This window comes from Panicum hallii, chromosome 1, assembly GCF_002211085.1.
Source record: "Panicum hallii strain FIL2 chromosome 1, PHallii_v3.1, whole genome shotgun sequence".
NCBI classification, from domain to species: Eukaryota; Viridiplantae; Streptophyta; class Magnoliopsida; order Poales; family Poaceae; genus Panicum; species Panicum hallii.
The window spans coordinates 16056306-16065301 of record NC_038042.1 but is presented as its reverse complement, the minus strand read 5'-3'; the positions used below and the strand labels follow the sequence as shown (position 1 = coordinate 16065301).

The 8996-nt window shown below is 48.1% G+C and overlaps 1 pseudogene; it reads right to left on the bottom strand.

Annotated features, from left to right (window-relative positions):
* Positions 1-2291: 2291 nt before the first annotated feature.
* On the bottom strand, positions 2292-3662 carry LOC112896225 (annotated as a pseudogene).
* Positions 3663-8996: the final 5334 nt, after the last annotated feature.

The window sequence follows — 8996 nt, the reverse complement described above, 5'->3', positions numbered from 1 at the left end:
ATAATAATGATGGTTCTGTGAAGAAAAAGAAGCTTGATGGTGGCAGGAAGAGGAAGAGGGAAAAAAATGTAGCATACAGACTGCAAAACCAGAATGGTTGTGAAGCTAATTGCTGATAAGTGGCATGTAATATACTTTGCACCAGATCACAACCATGAACTTGTCATGAAGCTGTCGCTCAAAAAGTTTCTACAGTCTCACAAAGGGATCCCTAAAGAGGAGAAGGATTTTATTGCATTGCTGCACGGATGCAACTTGAGCACTGAGCGAATAATGCAGCTGATGAATGAGTTTTATGATTCTGGTTAGCTAGTTCTGTATGAGGGGAAAGATGTTGGCAACTTCCGCTCCACTATTCGAAGAACAGAAAAGTACAAGGATGTGCAAGAAACCTTAGACTACTTTAGAGAGCTGGAACAAGAAGATCCTAAATTCTTCCATAAAATTAAGCTTGATGTTGAGCACAGGGTAGAGTGCCTGTTTTGGGTTGATGGTGCTGCAAGACATGCCTACATTGAGTCTTACAACGATTTGGTGTCTTTGATGCTACCTACATGACAAACATGTATGATATGCCTTTTACACCATTTATTGTCATCAATAGGCATGGCCAGTCTTTCATGTTGGGTTGTGCCTTCATAAGGGATGAGAAAACACCTAGCTACATCTGGTTGTTTGAGACATTCTTGGAGGCAATGAAAGGTAAAGCGCCCGTGAGCATTATAACTGATCAGGACACTGCTATGAGGGCTGCGATTGCGCAAGTTTTTCCAAATACAAATCATACAAATTGCCAGTGGCACATAATGGCAAGTTTTCTAGAACGATAGGGCCTGTCCTAGACGATGATGAAGAACTAGAAGATGATTTCAAAGAATGCATGAACTATACTATGACTCCGGATGAGTTTGAAGCAAAATGGTCAGTAATAATAACCAAATATAATTTGCAAGGGAATGTACATTTTCAGCGCCTCTATGGTATGCAGAGCAGTTCTGTGCCTGCGTACTACATGCATTGTTTTTACCCCTTTTTGCAATCAACTCAGCGGAGCGAGGTGTTTAATGCTGTTTTGAAAAAGTATGTGAACCCCAACATGTCTGTTCTGCACTTTGTTAGGCAATATCAAAAGATTCAGCATAAGTGCCTTGTTGCTGAGGATGGGCAGGACTTTAGGACAGATGACAGGGAGAGAAGGAGGTGGTCGAGATATCCTATTGAGAGGCATGCAAGTACTGTGTACACTAAGAATCTTTTCTATAGGTTCTCAAAAGAGTTTGAAAAGACTGCAGAATATGATGTGAAACTTGAAGGTCAATTCCAATATTGGCTACTGCCGAACAACATTTTTGTCTATGGTTATGGCAAAAGAAACTACCTTGTGACAGCACTTGAGGATGAGAAAAACTACTATTGTGAGTGCAGCAAATTTGATAGAGATGGGATGCTTTGTTGCCATATAATGAAAGTGATGACAAGATTGGGTGTGAAGGCTATTCCTTAGCGGTACATATTGAAAAGGTGGACTCAAGAAGCAGTCCCTGACAATGAGGGTGCTGCCACTAATGCCCATGTGCAAGCTGATTTCATAGCACGTGGTATGCCATTGAACAACAAAAAAACTATGTGGTTTACCAATCTCTCTACTGCATTTGCAAATTTGGCAGTGGAGGGCTGCGCATCAAAAGAGGCGTATACTATTATGGACAATCACATAAGGCTGATGCGCTCTGAAGTTGATGAAATGAAGAAAAAGAAAAAAAACAGCGCCCAGAGGGGGGCGCAGATTTCCAGCATCTGTCCCTGATGATGGGCCTAATGTGCCTATTCCTGCAGCAGGGGATACGTGTGGTCTATCTGAACCTTTAGGACTTAATGATCTACCTGCTAATCCCAATGTGCCTAAAAATGCAAGTGTTTTGGCTCCTATCCCAACTATCCCAAGTGGTAAGAAAAAAAATTGCAATACCCCGTCCACCCCCCCCCTGCCCCACACACACATAAGAGTCTACTGTACATGATGAATCTTTGCGTGCAGGTAACAACAGTGGTGCCCCTGGAGGCAATCCTGCTGAATTGGCTGGTTCAAATGCGATGACGCAACAAGGTGTGGGCAACCCACCAAGGTCGAAAATCAAAGGGCACAAGAAGGAAAAAAGACTTAAGAGAGGGATAAATGCAGAGGCAAAGAGGAAGATCTAAGTGCGGGATCTGCAAATTGACTAGTCATAATGCTGCAAGGTGCCCCGATAAAATAGGTATAGATGATGGTCAGTCAGGGTCTATGGCTGTCAACCGAAGAAAGGCCTTATGATCTTGGCGATGTTTTCCGCACTGCTGGAAGGATTGGGAACAGCATCGCCATCTGAGTCATCATGGGCATCCCAGTTTGACTCATGCAAAAAGTCTGATATCTTCAATGTCGAATGAGTCATTCTTCACGATGACTCGATCAACTGTGTCACCTCATCTACTGATGGCGCGTAGTACGGCATGTTGAAGGAGCTTAGTTTCTTCTTTTCAACAGGACCCTACAAACCATAATAACCTAATCTGAGTATGATTCTTTTGAATTTTGATGGTCTTCATGAGTTCTAATTGATCTGTAGAGTTCGACTATGGTTATATGTGTGATATATACCTTTTGGACTAGGTGCTGGAGAGCTTCGGCAAGCAGCTCCCAAACACGCGCCACACCACCGTGCATTGGTATCTCTCCCCGCTTTCGGCCAGCAAATGTTAGAACCATACGGCCATCGGATACAAGTTCTTTGTACCGCAGGTCAGGAACAACTCAAAGTCCTTCTCAAATTGTGCCCGGAACAGTTTCACCACAACCTGTGCAGTAGTATTCCCAATGTAGATGTTGCAGGCATTCACATGAGTTCCATTTGGGAGATCCTCAGGAACCTAGATAATAAAGTACCATGCATGCATAAGAAAAGAACAACAATGATATTCCTAACTTTGCACTCACCTAGTACAGTGACCATTTTTTTTTAAGACCAATTTTAATTTTTTGCCGTCCAGTCTTAGTAAAATTGGGTTATGCTCATGCATACCTTGGAGCACCATATGAGACAGTGCGATGAGTGGAACAGATGGACGCTCTCGCAGGGGAAATCCTTGTGTACATGGACCCAGACAGTCCGGCGACCTAGCAAGGGACGGCCGCTGCCGCGGCCTCCTCCACGGCGATGGAGCTATGGAGCTTCTCGAGCGACCGGAAGACGAGGTTGAAGTCATTTCCCGGCAGATCATTTAGAAGAACTGCACCTCCATGGCGCCTGGCATATCCCGGACACAGGCTCTGGCCGTGCTCATCACCTCGGAGATGACGAGCAGCGTGTTCGGCCCCGACGAGCAACCGAGGTCAGCTGCGACCATTGTGCTCCCAGTCCCAGTTGAGAGCGACTTGACCGCCTCTTTGACGGCCTTGTGGAGCTCAGGCCAGGTCTCCATTACGGTCTTCCTCTGCGAGAGCATCAACTCATCATACGGAAATGAAATAATTACTATCGCGTAAAGGTGAAATTAGCATCATTCATTTTCTATATGACCGTCAAATATATGAACTAGCTACGAACTTGGAAGATGGAATTGACGGCATAGCTATTCTCTCCGTCGCTGGTTGCAATTTGCAGGTCCCTTTCCACGGTCATTGCCTGCACCGGAGCACAGCTGCCGGCAGAGACCATGCATGGAGGCCGGAGTGGCAAGCGCAGAGCCACGGGCGAAGGGCGGTGAGGCGAGGCCACGCTGAAGGCGTTGAGTGCAGAGTCGTGTTGGGTGGTGGGGAGAAGCAGGATGGCAATAGTGAGCATGTGGAAAACATTGCCATTGCCTGTGCTAAAGTGGAAAAAGTTGAGTCAGCTCCTTTTGTAGGCCTCCATGACGACTGCCGCCGCCCCACCATCGTGATACGACCTGTTTGATCGTTTAGGCCCTGGACTAAAGTTTAGTCTAGGGACTAAATTTTAGCTTCTACCCAGTTTGAAAGGAGGGACTAAAGGTCATTAAAGTACTAGTAAAAGGACCATGATACCCCTATCTGCTTACCTTGCACTGAACTTGTGCTGCCCCTGCAGCCTTGCTCTACTCTCTGCCCCTGCGCTTTTGCGCCCTTTTCTTCTTCTCCTCCTCCAACCGCACCAGCACGGGTGCATCGGGCATTGCTTGTGCAAGATCTTCTCGAACTGATCCTACTGGTTCCCTAACTTCTTGTCACGCGAGTTGCGCTCTACACCCGCAACTTCATGGTTTGGCTTGTGCCTTTGGGAGGGTTCCGAGTAGTTCCGCTGGCTTTTGCCGGAGCGGTTGCCGTTGTTGTGCTTGTCGTTGTTGTGCTTGGGGAAGCGCTCATTCTCCTCATCCTCCTGGTCGGCCCATCATTGCATCATGTCGCGGAGCTCCACGACAGTCTTGGGGCGGTTGCGGCCGAAGTCGTGGTAGATGTTCTTCGAGCCGAGGCCATTTTGGAAGCAGTGGATGACATTCTCGTTGGTGATGTTGGCGATGGTGGCGTACATCTCAAAGAAGCATCTAGTGTAGGACCTCAGGGTCTTGTTGTCCTCCTGCTTGACCTGTGACAAGTCATGGTGAGTACCTGCACGGAGCATGGAGCCCTGGAATTATCGATGAAAGTTTTCTTCAGGTCCTCCCAAGAGTTGATGGAGTCTAGCTTGAAGCTTTCGAGCCAGGTGAGCGGTGTAGATTCCAGTGCCATCGGGAAGTAGATAACCTTGGTTGTGTTGGAGCTACACGACACGTCAATGGTGGTGGAGTAGCAGCGAATCCGCTACCATGGGTCCCTTGGGCAGTCGCGGGAGGTGATGTTGCGAGTGAAAGCTGGGAAGCGATCACTATCGTTGACATCGCGTGGATCACCGCAGCGCTCACGATGTCTCATGTCGATGATGTCTCGAACATCACGGCCTTCGTTGATCTTCTACCATAGATCAACTGTGGGCATGTTGCGGAGGTTTCCACAGTGGTCGTGACCTCCTACAAAGTGACCGCCGACTTGGGGCCTTGTGACATGGTGGTTGCCCGACTGTTGTGGAGGCTGTTGGACTTCCTGGTCAGCGTGACCACGTGCGGATTGCTAGGCGTGCTGGTGTACGTGGTCAACCCAATTTTCTTGGTTGTGGTGGCGGTTGTCGTTCCCTCGAGGGCTGGGTCCTCCTCCTGGGTTCGACTAACCTAGGGATAGAGATCGCATGATACTCCGATCTTGAGCGGGTGCGCTGCAGCGATGGCATAGGGTCCTGCTGGTCCAGTTGAACGATGGCGCACTGCATCAGATGCAGGAGCCTCTCAGTCTCCGGGTTTTGGGGTAACCGCTAAATTAACAAAGTTGCTTCAGTGATGTTCCCGATTGGCATGTTGTAGTGCCGATCGTCGGCTGCAGCGAAGGCACCGTTGAGGTTTCTATGCTAAGGTGGGTTCCGAGCGCGGGCTTCTATGTTCTGCCTACGCTTGGCACATTTGGCGTTCTTGATCCTTCGGATTCTTCTGTGCTCCTCATCTTCATCTTGAGGAGCATCCACCGTGCACTCGTCAGCGGAGACATCTGCGAGTAGTTTGTCATCGTACTTTCTTCCTGGTTCGTCATCATCATCATGCTCGTGGAGGGAGGCCAAGTAGATGTGATGTTGCAGGGAAAACTCTCCGCTGGAGCTGTAGTCGATGAGTACTATCCTGCCCTCTCCCTCCTCGATGATGGGAGAGAGGAGCTTGCCTTCCTGAAAAGGCAGTTCTTGTATGAAGGCCACAACGCGGGAGTCATATTCGAGTAGCTCAGAGGGCTCCATGCCCATCCAGTACACGAACCGGTCCTGTGGCGTTGAGGTTATAGCCAGGCCCAGATGACAACCCGGAAAGGTTTTGGAGTCATCATCCGAATCCGAGTACTTGTTAAAAACGGGGGCCTCCCGACAAGCGGTGGCTCCCGCGTCTCTGAACTTGAGTAGATTATCACAGTCCTCTTCCAATGCAGAGAGGAACTCGGATTGAGTGAGCTCCTGGTAGATAGAAGCCGTTTTGTGTAGCCCGAATAGGATTCGGGTATGCTCTTCCTCAGATCGGATTGAATCCGACTCGAGAAGTCCTGGTGCAGCACGAGTCAAAGTCGCGTCGACAGTGGACTCCTCCTCGATCTCCTTGGCTAGGTTAGGAAGCAGCGTCTCGTCGAGGTTGTCGATGAACTCGTCGAGATCACTGCGTTGAGCTGCTGCAGGTGTCTCCGACTCCCTGGAGTTAGCTAGATGGCTGTTGAAGCCACCTGAGCCATTGGCCAAGCAAATCTAGGAGTCAAAAATGAAGGTTGTGCCCTCATCGAGCACAGCGCTGGTGAAGTAGAAAGATGCCATCGAGTTCTCCAGTGGATGCTCAATGAACACTCCTACCTGGCGCGCCAGCTGTCGGTATTTAACCTTCAAGCCCGCTGAGGGAAACCCCCGAGATGGTAGATTATAGGTGGGGTGTCGCCGAGATCAGAAACTCAAAGGTGCAAAGAACACGAAACTTTAGACAGGTTCGGACCGCCGAAGAGCGTAATACCTTACGTCCTGTGTGGTGATTTGGATTGCCTTAGATGATGTGTCTTTTGGAGGGGGTCTCTGCCCACTCTTATATAGTCTGGGGGGACAGGGTTATATGGAAGTTCTAGCCAAATACAAGCTTAGGAGTCCTACCCGGGTACTACTTGGGTAGTTTCCTTTTATTCCGACTAGTTCTATTTCTATACGAGTAGTTACAATTGGTGTAAGTTGTGGGCTATGTCCCATCCCTTATCCTAGAATAAGTAGGCCATGTGTACAGTCCCGTGGCTCCGGATCTAACATCTACATGGATGACGAGTTCATCAGGATCTCAAGGAAACCTTTAGCAGCTTGCTCAAGTTCCGGTTGAAGCTCAACCCAACTAAGTGCATCTTCGACATACCGTTAGGGAAACTACTCGGGTTCATTATCAGTCACTAAGGAATTGAAGCTAACCCGGAGAAGATCAATTCCATCATGAGATGGGGGCTCCAAAGACCATCAAAGACGTCCAGAAGCTCACAGGGTGTATGGCGGCCCTGAACAGATTCATCTCTAGACTTAGGGAACAGGGACTACCTTTCTTCAAGCTACTCAAGAGACAAGACAAGTTTAAGTGGAACGAGGAGGTGGAGCAGGCACTGGCAGACCTCAAGCATCATCTACAGTCACCCCCCATCCTCATGGCTCCACTGTTAGGCGAGAATTTGCTACTCTACATCACCGCAACTACTCATGTCATCAGTATTGCCACCGTGGAGCGCTCCAAGGATGGCCATGCATTTGGCATGTAGAGGCCGGTGTATTTCGTTAGTGAAGTCCTTTCTGAATCAAAGGTTCACTACCCTTCAATTTAGAAACTCCTCTACGCTATACTCATCACATCCAAGAAGCTTCACCACTACTTCGACGAGTACAAGATCTCAGTTGTCACTGACTTCCATTGGCGGATATACTCCACAATTGGGACACCACTGGACGCATCTCCAAGTGAGCAGTGGACCTGGGGGCTCTCAGCATCGACTCCAAGCCATGCACAGCCATCAAGTCACAAGCACTAGTCAACTTCATGGCAGAGTGGCGGAAAAATCAAATTGCAGCTCCAGCCAGCATGCCTAAGCATTGGGTCATGTACTTCAATGGTTCACTCAAGCTCAAAGGCGGCGGGGCAAGAGTATTATTCATATCATCGAAAGGGGAGCAGCTCAAGTATGTGCTTCAAATTCTCTTTGAGGTATCCAACAACCAAGCTGAGTACGTGGGGCTACGCCTGGCAATCTCTCTTGGCATCAAACAACTACTTGTCTACAACGACTCCTTGGTTGTTCAACAAGTGAACAAGGAGTTGGACATCAACAAGGACACCATGGATGCGTATGTCATGGAGATACACAAACTGGAGAATAAGTTCTTAGGACTGGAGATCCCTCACATGATCCGAGACAACAACGTAGGGGCGGATGTACTCTCGAAGCTGGGCTCTGATCGAGCAAATGTCCCTCCGGGAGTATTCGTCCATGAGCTACACCACCCATCTGGCTTACCCCCACTATGTTAGTTGGTTGATATCTCTGGTAAAGTTTATCAATCATTTCTTCGATACTCTTTAACCATTGTGCTTCCTTGAGGAATTTTACAATACCCTGGAATACTCCAAGGTGAAATGCTATAGCGGTAATTCTGTGCGCTTGCGGAATATCAATTCTATTGGGCATAAGAAACGCCAACAAGCATTTCTGGCGCTGTTGCCGGGGAAGCAATAGGCTAAAGATATCGTTGAATAGTTTGATAAAATTTACTGATTTGTCACCGCTAATTTTAGCGGGCTTACCATTGTCTCTTTGTCTTTGTGATATATGTAGAGCAGTGCATGACTGGTTTCGATCTACCACAAAACTTTAACCCGAATCTAGAAAGAATTGGGAGAATTGTTAGACGTAGAATCGTCCCACCTAAAAGGAAACTTTCCTTAGGCCAAGGTTCGACAACACCAGCTTCATCACCCATGGCTCAGAAGGCACTCCGTAAGTTCTCAGCCCCGTCCAGCAGCCATATCCCTACTGGATTGAACACCGACCAAGGCACTGAAGGCTTTGAGCTGAAGACCGGACTTGTCAACATGGTCCAAGAAAGTCGCTTCTGTGGTAAGGCATCGGAGGACGCCAACGCAGAACTTCCTGGAAGTGTGTAGCACAATCAACCCAAAGGCACTACAATGGATAATATTCATCTTCGTTTGTTCCTGTTCTCTCTGCTTGGGAAAACAAAGACATGGTGCTACACCAATAAGGATGCATTCAACAATTGGGATGCCTGCTCCAATGCTTTCCTTGCAAAGTACTTTCTGGTGGGCAAAACCAAAACCCTATGGAATAGGATTTCAAGTTTCAACAACTCTAGGATGAGACAATCCCGAAAGCTTGGGAACATCTCCAGAGATACATTACATCATGC